Raw genomic sequence first — 12410 nt, forward strand, 5'->3', positions numbered from 1 at the left:
AGGTGCAGACGGAGCGGCGTTCTGGGCTCGTTCACACCGCGGTGCACAGAAGTAACATTTCTGAATACATTAAATTCATTTTCATTAGGAAACGCTGCTGTCAGTGGATTTGCTTGGCTCGCTTGGCTTTCGCACCGAGGTCAACCCTTGACATGAATCCGTGCGGTTCACCAGTTGCAAAGCGTTTGACATTTCTGACCTTTGAGGGAAGGGAGAGAACAAAGAGTCCAAAAGCAGAGGAAGCAACCACTTCAAATGGCCGCATTAGACATCAGAAAGGCACCTTTATGTCCGTCCTGCAGGAGGATAAAAATGCATGTTTTCTGATCTGAAAGGGGGGGAAAACACTAGGCCTTTTTTATCCTGCAGATGCATAGTCGGATAAGGAAGAACCGGATTAAATAACGCAGGTGAAACGCTGTAGATGTCGGAGCGGCTACTCCCCACTTCAGAGAATAAGATTTATCCTCCGTGGACTGAAGTTGTGGCACATTGTATGTGTGACAGACGCCGTGTATCCGACACAGTGTGGGTTATTTTTTTTAGAAGAGCTTAAGAGGACTGCGCTCCTACTTAAAAAATCAAAAATTAGACGAGTACCGATGGCGAGTGTTGAGACAGAGCTGAAGATACACTTCTTCCACAGGTTATCACAGCTGGACGGGCTCTCCATTAGCATTCCATATCTCAGCTGCATCACTGGCAGGACATGGCCGCCAGCGACTGTAAATCACATCGTTTATCAACATTAATAACTTCGTTCACAAATGGAATGTAACCGGAATATTTGTGAACAGCAGTGTGACAACTCAAACTCAGAAGCCATGTTTATTTCTGCCTTTAAGTGGCCTCACGGCAGAGTTTCAAACACTTAAAAAACACACAGAAAACAAGATTCAGCCATCTTGTGTCAGTTTCCGTGACATTTAAAGGGATAGTTCGCCTCTTTTGACATGAAGCTGTGTAACATCCCATATTAGCAGCATCATTTCTGAACATCTTCTTACCCCCTGCTGCGTCCTGTGAGCAGAGTTCCAGCCTCGTTTTGGCGTTGATGAAGGTAGTCCGGCAAGTTGGCTGGGGTTTAAAAAATAAAGCGTTTTGCTTCTCAAAACAATATGCATTCAAAAGAGTAATACATTTGCATCACAAAATCGTTCTCCAGGAAAAAGTCAGACCTCACAATTGCTTGGCCCTATTTTCTCTCCCTTCGTATCACTGCCTGCTGACGACAGCCGCGCCTGTTAAAGTGATACTCCGGAGTAGATTCAACCTGGGGTCATTTGAACCGTGACATCCAGCCAAGTAGCCCACCCGCAGTTTTTTCGATATTGGCTGAACATCAGCTGAGTTACTGAGTTATCCCGAATAGCTTCGTACAAGGGTTAATGGATCCTGGTCCGTATCTCCAAAATTACCACACTAAAATCACATGCCATGACACCAAACTTCTACAGGAGTACAAATATGGTCTGTACTCACCAAACGATGCATTTGGAAGTTTGAAAATAGTCCAGGAGTTAATTATTATCAACACAAGCCTGATAGCTTCTCTGCAGCTAAAGCTGCGTCAACGTCACTTCTGGGAGCTTCAAAGTAAGATGAGGGTTGATCTACTACTGTAGACAACAAAGCAAGGCTGCTCAGTTTCTCCATTGATAAAATAACTTCACAACTCTACAACATAAAAATTCATAAAAAAACATGTAGAATATAGCATATACTTTGTTGTCTACAGTAGTAGATCAACCCTCATCTTACTTTGAAGCTCCCAGCTCTCTGAAGTGACGTCGACGCAGCTTTAGCGGCAGAGAAGCTATCAGGCTTGTGTTGATAATAATAAACTCCTGGACTATGTACAAACTTCCAAATGCATCGTTTTGTGAGTACAGACCATATTTGTACTACTGTAGAAGTTTGGTGTCATGACGTGATTCTAGTGTGGTAATTTTGGAGATACTGCCAGGATCCATTAACCCTTGTACGAAGCTATTCAGGATAACTCAGTAACTCAGCTGATGTTCAGCCAATATCGAAAAAACTGCGGGTGGGCTACTTGGCTGGATGTCACGGTTCAAATGACCCCAGGTTGAATCTACTCCGGAGTATCACTTTAAGGCCTCGGTATGCTACTCCGTCGCTATCCGTCAATCCGTCTCCGTGGTCACACAGAGGCTGTTAAACCTTTCGAAGTTCTCCGTCGGGATGTCGGATACCCAAGGTAGTTCACCTTCCAATCAGCAGGCGTCGCTACATTAAACGACCCAATCTCGCGACGTCTATGGTAAAAGTGGTTGACTGGTTGTTCACCTTCCGGCTCCGTTCCTCCTCACAGTGAACGATGGCGACTGAGAGAGAAAGACTGTTGTTGGAGTTGGAGCTCGTTGATTTTGAAATGCAAATAATTTTGACCAAATGTTGACCGGCACACAGTAAACTCTTTCAGAAATGGCGGTGTTGTTGTTCTGAGAGGAAGGAGCTAAACCGGGAAAGTGATTCCAGGAAATGATGTTGTTAGCCGACCAATCACAACCCTTACAGTCTAAGCGAGTCTCCGTCACCTCAACGGATAGAAAGGAATGTGACGGAGAGCGTTACAGTGTTTGCTGCTCGGTCTGCACAGCAGGCAGTGATACGAAGGGAGAGAAAATAGGGCCAAGAGATTGTGAGGTCTGACTTTTTCCTGGAGAACGATTTTGTGATGCAAATGTATTACTCTGTTGAACGCATATTGTTTTGAGAAGCAAAACGCTTTATTTTTTAAACCCCAGCCAACTAGCCGGACTACCTTCATCAGCACCAAAACGAGGCTGGAACTCTGCTCACAGGACGCAGCAGGGGGTAAGAAGATGTTCAGAAATGATGTTGCTGATATGGGATGTCATACAGCTTCATGTCAAAAGAGGCGAACTGTCCCTTTAACGGGAGAGCCGCGCCTCTTAACGCCGCAGATGTGCTTACGAAACGCATTTGAACTGGAGTATTGTGTTCCAGCAGAGGCTGTCAGAACCCATCAAAGCTCCACGCCGACACTCATCTCTTCACACAGCAGGAGGCAAAATGTACAGAAAGAAACTTCTTAGCAACATAGTTCAGGTAAAACCAACTTCTGCAGCCATGACCCGACTCTCCCGGTGTGTTATATCACCAACCTTTTACTCTCACGTATTCCACGCCGTTAATTTCTCGCCCTCTGACCAAGCCGTGCATAAACTAAGAAGTAAACATTAGCATTCATAAATTTGTGGGGGGGGCCTGGGAGTCTCTGGTGGTGTGATGGTTTGGACAGTGAGAGGAAGCAGGGGCGTCGGGGGGGGGGGGGTATAAATCCTCCACACAGGGAGGAACGAGCCCTTCCTGAGGATTTGTTTCTGTCAAACGGAGAAAAGCGCCCGGAAACTTCTTGACATTATGTTCCCGGCGGAGCAAGGATGAGGTCAGAGGCAGTACATCAGCTTTTTTAACTTCTCCAATGGCGAAACTCGGCTGCAGAATAAAGTGCCTTGTTACACTCTGTCCTCTTTTCATAATAAACTAATATGTTTCCGACCTACGTGACCCAGGGACTGAAGCCTTCCTCAACAAATTCAAAACACTTTGCATGCGCTCTGTTCTTGACATTTAAAACCATACGAGATGAAAATGGATCCCAATTAGAGGCTCCCTCTCGGTTCTCTTAGTAACTGGCTGGTTTTAACACCCCCCCCCCCCCCCCCCCCCCCCCACACACACACACACACACACAAAACGCCTTGAAAATTGACCTTCTCATTCAGGGAGCGGTGATAAAAGCAGCCTCGGGTGCCCTCAGATCAAGCTTTTTTTGATAGCCGTCTGAAAGGAGAAAATGTGAAAGTAAAAAAATAAAGAAGTGTAAAAGAGGGAATAATATAGCTGCAGAGGCAGTACGTCGGATTTAATGTCCCACATTCTCTCAATAAAGAAACATGACATTAACTACCAGGTATTAATGTAAATCACAGCAGTGGAAGACAGTAATAGCCACTTTACGACAGGTGATTATTACCAAGGCGATTGTCAGAGGATTGACACAGCCGCCGAATTAAGTCTAAAAATATATGAAATAATGTCAGCGGTTCACTGGAAAAAATGCCCCTCCAAAAATAAGTAAAAAAAAACAACAAATAAAAGACGTTTTTGCTTGAAATAAGCAAAAAAATCTGCCAATGTAACTAGTGAAAATCAGCTTGTCAAGATTTCTTGAAATAAGATGTGATATTTAGGACTTTTGAGATAAAAGTGATCTTGAAATTAGCTTAAAAACACACAATTAGCTTATAAGACACAACTGCCTAACAAGTACCATTTCAGCCAGATATAGGGACTTGTTTTAATACAATACATCTGGAATATCTTCTTAAATGAAAAAGTCTTGAAAACAAATAGTTTTAAGTCATGTTTCATATGAAATAAGTTAATTTTTTGACATTTGAAGAGGTTTTTAAGCTAATTTCAAGATCACTTTTATCTCAAAAGTCCCAAATATCACATCTTATTTCAAGAAATCTTGACAGGCCGATTTTCACTAGTTCCATTGGCAGATATTTTTGCTTATTTCAAGCAAAAACGTCTCGTATTTGCTGTTTTTTTACTTACTTTTTGGAGGGGCATTTTTTTCGAGTGTACCCTACGTGCGCAGGGACTACAAGTGGAAATTAGCTTAATGTTGCTACAACCTGGCACAAGGCATCTCTTCTCTCACAATTAATGCTTTTGTGCATTCTCCCTGTTTTAAATAAATAAATAAATGAAATTAAATTCATGTAAAAGTTCGGACGAGTGACGCTTCACACTGGAAAAAATGCCCCTCCAAAAATAAGTAAGAAAAACAAAAACAAGACATTTTTGCTTGAAATAAGCAAAAAATCTGCCAATGGAACTAGTGAAAATCGGCTTGTCAAGATTTCTTGAAATAAGATGTGATATTTAGGACTTTTGAGATTTGTTTTCAAGACTTTTTCATCTAACAAGATATTCCAGATGTATTGTCTTCCAACAAGTCCCTATATCTGGCTGAAATGGTACTTGTTAGGCAGTTGTGTCTTATATTAAGTGTAATGAGATACTTTGACTAGAAATGAGACAAATATACTTGGTAAGACTTTGATTTTTTTCCAGTGTTCGATGCAGAATACTGAGCAAACTATGCTATATTTAAACTTCCCAGTGCCGAGTCACGGGTGTCGTGGGTTCACCTGTTGCAGGGCGTTCGTTTCGGCAGGGGAACAAAGGTCAGCGTCCGTGCTGGAGCTTTGATTGGCAGGCGTGGGAGCCGGATGCCCACAGCAGCGGCCCAGCGGAGCAGCCGACGGTGGCGTGTGGCCTGGCCGGGCCACATTTCTGCCTCCATGCTGACTAACTGAGTGTGTCTGCTGACAGTGTGTCTGACTGATAGGATGACCCCGGGAGGCTCTTCCAGAGGCCTTTTTACAAAGTGTCTCTGATAGGCCGGGCCCGTAGCACCGCCGTGAGGGGCCCGCCGACAAATTAAATTTAAGCCCCGCTAATGCGGAAGCGTAATCACGGGGTTGGCGATGAATTTTTCAGCGAGGTTACACCGTGGGCGCAGCCGGCGGAGGAAGAACGCGGTCCAGAATCCGAGATGCCGGGAAAAAAAAAAAACCCAGCTCAGTTCAGCGCTCAAAAAGCCTTTGCTCAGAAGCCAAGGACTCGTATGAAAGGACAACAATAACACACCATTATGAGATGTAACATTCTGCCACGACCTACGTTTCCAGAGGGAAATTTGAAAGAAAAGCAATTTCACATTAAACTATCTGACACAATGCAGGTCTGTGGAGTGGGGGGGGGGGGGATAGTGAGGAGTGTGTGAATGGTTGGAGGGGTGGTGGCAGCGGGGATATTCAGGAGCTTCCTAACAGCCATTGGCTAACTGGAGCCAGGCGCACACATCCAAGTTAAAAGGGATGGAGAGGATGAAATTTCAAAGCCTCCCCTGCAGACACACACTCTGCTTTGCACACATCAGCGCTGAGACGTTCAAATATTCCAGCTCGGTTTCCTCTCCTGCTCGCCGGTATCAGACATGGCTCTGTGATTAATGAGAAACCCAAAGAAAAATGGCTCACATGCATGTGTGCGTGCCAGAACAAGTCTTTCAGCATATTCAAACCAACACCCCCACCCCTCCTGCACCACCGCTCTTCTTCTTCTTTTTTTTTTTGATGATGCTTAGAACTGTCCTTAATTAAAAACGGTGTCTCAGTCATATATTTCTCATGATGACTGGCTGCAGGCGGTGCAAGTGAAAGTCACTGCGGAGATAAGAAGCCAAGTGGCATACGTTCACCTATTAAACTATTCACTTATTACCACCAACAATGCCGCTCTGATTAGCCGGAACGTCGGCGGTGTTGGACGACACGTTCCAGGAGCGGGAACACAAAGAGGAACTCTGCTGCCCTTGTGCAGACAATACAGTGCACAGCCCTGCGAGCTACAGCGCCTTCCTGCCCCCCCCTCCTCCGCTTTCATATCCCTGACTTGACACGTTTCATTCGACCATTCGTCTCCTCCTCTTTACGAGCATCTCTCACGCTGGAAAGCTGCGCAGGCGGCCACACATCCCGGCAGTTTCTGCAATAAAACAAAAATGATCTACCAAGCCCGCACCCCCAGTGATGATTCTGTTATCTCCATTTCACTTGGTTTTTTCTTCGTTTTTTTTCTTACGATGGATGGAAAGAAACGTTTTTTGTTGCTAAGCAGTCGTTGCTGTGGTGATTTTGGTCGGTCAAAGAGTCCGTCCGGGCTTCCGAAGGGAAACTTTGACTCACAACTTTGTGTTTGTCGAAGGATCGAAACACAAGAGCGAAGCAGAAATGTTGGTTTTCAGACGTTTAAACCCACCCAAAGTCCTCAGATTAGGTCTTTTATGACTTCACACACCCCCCTTGAGATGATTACGAAGCCTTCTTTTCATTACTTTCTGACCAGAGCTCTCAGACGGAGTTGAGATCCACCTATTGACTGGTCTACCACTGTCCTCCACTGGTATATGCACTCAGACACACCTCCAGAATCACTGTCACCCTGGCTGAGTAATTACAGCGATTAATGCACAGACTGCACTCGCCTCTGGCTCTGGACACTCTATCAAGACGCGTGTGGTAATGGATGAATGTACATTCTTAATAGAGAATCCATAGTGCCTAAACCGAGGAAAAAAACAAAAACAAAAAAAAAAAAAACACACATACCTTTTCTTTTTTTTTTTTATATATTAAGACTTACTTTACCCACAATCCTCTTGGGGGAGATCGTTTACCAGGCAAGAAAACAAAAGAAAAAAAGCGCTCGGGTTCTTCTGCCCTTGTCGTTTTGCGCTCACGCTGACCTCTAAAAAATGGACAACAAAGATCATATCACGAAACCAATACTAGCACCAACGGCCTCTGCACAAATTGATTTACCCACCCAGAACTCACTCTCTTCTCAATGAGGTGCCAGGATGCTCGCAGCATATATCACTGTCACACAAGCACCCTCTAGTGAAATGTGATTTTTATCTTTATGAGCTTTTTTTTTTTTCTTCCTCTTTTCGGTACAGCGTGTAGCGGCTTGTGATAAGTGATGAGGAATAAAAGGCCTGGGCCACATTTTCGTTAATACAGGTGCTCTGTGCACATATGGGCGCCGTCACACACGGAGAGTGACGCTGCTGGCGAGGCAGCGGGGGGTCCGTGCTACATGGGCTCGTAGATCACCAACGTGTGGGTGAGAGTTGTCACCAGCCAGCGCCTGGCTGCGAACCCACAACATAGTTTATGGCACAAAAAAATCTCTAGACATAAGCATGAATCGTGGCCCAGGCAACAACGAGGAAAAAAAGAAAAAAAAGAAAAGCACACTAAAAATAGATGATAAGCCTTTTCCGCTTGCCCCAGAAACAATGGCTCCCTTTTGATTTCTCCTGTGTTCAAAACTGTGGTACAAAGGATGAAGGGAGCGGCGGATAATGTCTGACTGGGCTTGTAGTAAAAAGATGTGGATAAATGCAGCGAAGAGGCCCACGCTAACCTGAAACGCACCCCCGGTGAAAGCTGGGAAGACACGATAAATGTTGCACTTTCAAGTGTGTTAAATGCACTAAGATAGAGCTTTCTCTCTTTCCAACTGACAACCTCTGTTACACAGTTAATTACAGCCAACCGCAACACAGCGCAGTGTCAATTATCATGTGCTTTAGCTCTCTCCCAATGGATATTTTTACTGCCTGGATTTCACTGCAAAACTTTCTACCTTCTTTTTTATTGCTATTCTGCCCAGGTCTCAAGGCTGAATTACATTCACCAGGCAGAGCTGTAAAAACAGAAGGGATTTAAGGATTCAGATTGGTGGAGGGTAACCTAATCTTCCGTAATTGGGGGAATGGTTCTCATTCATATCAGCCTACTTTAGAGAGCAAGCTCATCGGCAGAGCTGCTATCATCCCGGGCATTTTTATCCATCCCCGACAATTCATTTTCATAAAAGGGCCGTGGAAAAGGGAGGTCGGCCACTACAGCTACTAACACACATATTAAACCTAATCACCATTAATCAAAGCGCTGCTCTAACTTAGAAGGTTGTGGAAATAATAAAAAAAAACAACACCACACACACAACAAGAAATGCTGCATAAAGATCCCTCATGTGCTGGTTTTTTTAGCGTGAGCCGCAGTGCTGCTGGAGTGCTGTGAAATAACACATTCTGGGCTGAAAATGGAACTAAAATGGTAATCCTCTGCCAGGCGAAGCATTCTCGCCTCGCCAGATGCTTAGTTCTGAAATTTGCCTAATTGCCATGCTCAGATCAATCCTTTTTACTCTGCCAAATGAATATGCCAAAGTGTGTTTGTGAACGTTTTGTTGGCCCAATATGCTTTTTTCTTTTTGCTAAGATTTTCCACCGGTGAAGGCCTCGGAGGAGGTGGTGGTTTTTTTTGGTGTTGGTGACAAATCTGCACAACAGGACGCCCATCCACCCCTGCCGACCTGAGTGCCCATTAGCCTCAACATTGCAGTCGGTGCGCAGGGCCCCATCTATCTCAGCCCCCCCCACCCCCACGCACATAAAGTACACCCACTCCTCATATGGCTCAGACACATGCCGTGGGCGGACTAAATGAGGTTCTTTGATCAAAGGGCAGCAAGCAGGAATGGACACTGACTTTCTGACCTCCTCTCACACACACACACACACACACACACACACACACACACAGAGGAAAGATATATATATGTTCATGCACACTCATTACTGTCTGTGTTTACTAGGAGGTCGATGATGCACATGTGAGAAAGAAAGCTTATTTGTGCAGCTGCAGTCATTAAAACTACGCTGCATGCATATTATGAATGGCACGCGCATATGCTCGGCACATCTCGGGCAAAAAAAAACGGATGCACGGAGAGAAGCATCCATGTATGATTCATCTCCCATCTGCACGGGCGATACATCCTCACATCACCGCGGCAACAAAAGTCCTCGTTCCGACGTGATGAAATGAATGAAATAGAGAGCGATGTCATTTAAAAGTGTGTGTATATCTGTGTGTGTGTGTATATGTGAAAAGTAAGGGATGAATCAGAAGTTTAGCCAACAGAGAGAGTTCCTGATGAGCAAACTCTATGCTTGTCAACAACGTCCCCTATCATTCCCGCACAACTATCTACTCACAAAACCAAGACCCGCCCCCCTACATCCCTTCGGCAATTCCACCATCCTCCAAGAGAAACACCTCCGAAAGCAGAACGGGTTGAAGCAGCAGCAGCAGCGGCAGCAGCAGCAGCAGCAGCAGCAGCAGCAGCAATGATCCTTCTCCCTCCTCGTCTCTTTTCCCCTCCCCTCTTCCTCTGCTCTCTCCATTTCTGTGCATGCTCTCTCATTCCTTTTTGTCTACACTTCTTTTCCGGCGTTCCCGCGCTGCTGCTGTTTCTGCTGCTGCTGCCGCCGCTGCGTTTGACGCGTCGGATGGGAACATAAAAGAGGCAAAGAATGAAAAAAGAAAGAAAGGAGGAGGAGGAGGGAGAGAGGAATAGACAAACCGACGTTAGGGAAGCGAAATTAGCATGAGAATACTCACAGTGTTGTTGTTGAAGGAGCGCAGGGATGGGAGCGCGGCGCCGGTCCCTCCGTCAGATACAACCTGCACAAGATTGAAGAGGAGAAAAAAAAAGAAAACTAGGCTGTGAGAGCGGCAAAGCGAGAACGGAGAGGAGGAGGAGGAGGAGAGAAGAGCAGGACAAGGAGGAGGAGGAGGAGGAGAAGAAGAAGAGGGAGGAGGGAGCTGAGCATCTAATGCACGCACCAACAGGAGCCCAAATAAAGAAAGACAGGATTCCTCCAGCAGCGTGTTCGGGGTGGGGGGGGGGGTTGTTTTTGGGACGTTTTAAAACACACTCGCTGACGGGGTGGCACTCGGACGCAGTCACATCTGACAGGTCGGATCTGTGGTCCACCTCCCTGCTTATACTCTGAATCTCTCTGAATCTCACCCACTTCCTCACGCTGATGCCGAACATTCGGGCGCTACGGGGGGAGCCGTCGCCCCCCCCTCCCATCGCTGTACGCTACAGAGAGAGGGAGGGCACCGTCGGATCTCCCGCCCGCCCACGCCAAACTGTCCGTCCGCCTGCCCCCCCACCCCACCCACCTCAACTACATCTCCACCTCCAATGTACAGTGGAAGAGAACGCTTCAATTGAATGAAAGCAATCCCAGTGGCATTGAGGCAATTATAGAGGCTGCTGGCACTGTTTTCTGCTTCTTCCTCGCCCCCCCCCACCACCACCGTCCCCTCTCAGCCTGACGGAGGGTCTGTTTTCTCACTCTTTCAGTTTCTCCGTGCTCCAGACATATGCCACTATTAATGTAGCTGCTGTCACTTCAGCTGTTTTTGGTCAGATCACCTCAGTTTCCCTCCAGTCCGAGCAGAGTTACCCCCCCCCCCCAACAAAAAGCTCCATAAAACTCGACTCCACAACTCGACAGCACCATTAAGAACATCTGAGAGGTAAAATATATCTTCCAGAAAGGTGTTGAACACAAGAGAAACTTTAATAACAGTCTTAAACATTGTTTTTCCTGTATAGGCAAGGCATCTTTATTTATACAGCGCATTTCATACCACAGGCAACTCTATGTGCTTTACATAAAGACAAGGTAACAGCATAAAGCAGCATAAAAACAAGCAATTTAAAGAGAATTAAAAAAAAAATAGAATAAAAATTAAAACCCAGTTAAAAGCAATCAAAGAAGAGAGGAAAAAGAGAAATATAAACTCAACTATAATTCAATTCAATTCATTTTTATTTATATAGCGCCAAATACAACAAATGTCATCTCAAGGCACTTAGATAGTAAGTCCAATTCAAGCCAATTGGAATTCAATTAATTAATAATAATCATAATTCATTAAAATAATCCAATTCGTTCAATAATCAATAATCCAATAATCCAATTCCATAAGCAGACGGAAAGAGAAATGTTTCTAACCTGGATTTAAAGTGCTCACAGTTGGGTCTGATTTCAGTTCTGCTGGTAGTTTGTTCCAGTTGTGTGCAGCATAACAGCTAAAAGCTGCTTCACCGGGTCCAGTTTGAACTCTGGGCTCCACTATCTGACCTGAGTCAGCAGATCTCAGAGCTCTGCTGGGTTTATACTCTACCAGCATGTCATTCATGTGTTCTGGACCTAAACCATAGCAGAACTTTAAAATCTATTCTGTATCTGAGCGGGAGCCGATGTAAAGACCTGAGAACTGGGGTGATGTGATGTGATCTCTTTGTTCTGGTTAAAACTCGGGCTGCAGCTGTTTCAGACTCTTTTGGGGGAGTCCAGTCAGAAGACCGTTAGCATTAGCATGTAGCATGAATAAGCTTCTCCTGATCTGTTTGGGACATGAAACCCTTAATTCTGGATATGTTCTTAAGTTGATAAAAGGCTGATTTGGTTGACTGATTTGATATGATTGTTGAAGGTCAGGTCTGAGTCAATCAGCACGCCGAGGTTCCGGACTTGGTCTTTAGTTTCTAGAGACAGTGGCTGTGTTCAAAACCGCATACTCAATCAGACAGTATGCAGAGCGTTTACCCACAATGCATTTCGCTCCTACCCGAGCAGAAATCAGCCAGCCTGAAGCTGATTTCTCTTAAGCTCTAAACTCTGTAAACTTTAGCAACATTTGAAACATTTTCAGGTGAGAAAGTAGTCGTTTAGATCCCCAACGTGTTGAAAACCTGACAAAATACCGGCTGTTTACAATTTTGTTCCCACGAATTCGGCGCTACTAAAGCTAGCCGCAGTAGGCAACGCACTTCCGGTTATTTTCACAAAATAAAATACCCGTTGCCTTTTATCATAGGGAAAGCCATTACGATACAAT

General features: G+C 45.1%; 1 protein-coding gene across 10 annotated transcripts in view; it reads right to left on the reverse strand.

Moving 5' to 3' along the window:
- Positions 1-12410, reverse strand: part of LOC142372105 (RNA binding protein fox-1 homolog 3-like) — a 616940-nt gene that overhangs the window by 349377 nt on the left and 255153 nt on the right. For 9 of the 10 annotated variants that reach the window (XM_075454905.1, XM_075454908.1, XM_075454900.1 and 6 more), the window contains exon 4: positions 10110-10172. The exons of the other annotated variant lie outside the window; for it this stretch is intronic. The gene's annotated coding sequence lies outside the window, so the exon portion shown is untranslated. The remainder of the gene's footprint in view (positions 1-10109; positions 10173-12410) is intronic. 10 annotated transcript variants of the gene reach the window in all.

This window comes from Odontesthes bonariensis, chromosome 21 (genome assembly GCF_027942865.1).
Source record: "Odontesthes bonariensis isolate fOdoBon6 chromosome 21, fOdoBon6.hap1, whole genome shotgun sequence".
Taxonomy (NCBI): Eukaryota; Metazoa; Chordata; class Actinopteri; order Atheriniformes; family Atherinopsidae; genus Odontesthes; species Odontesthes bonariensis.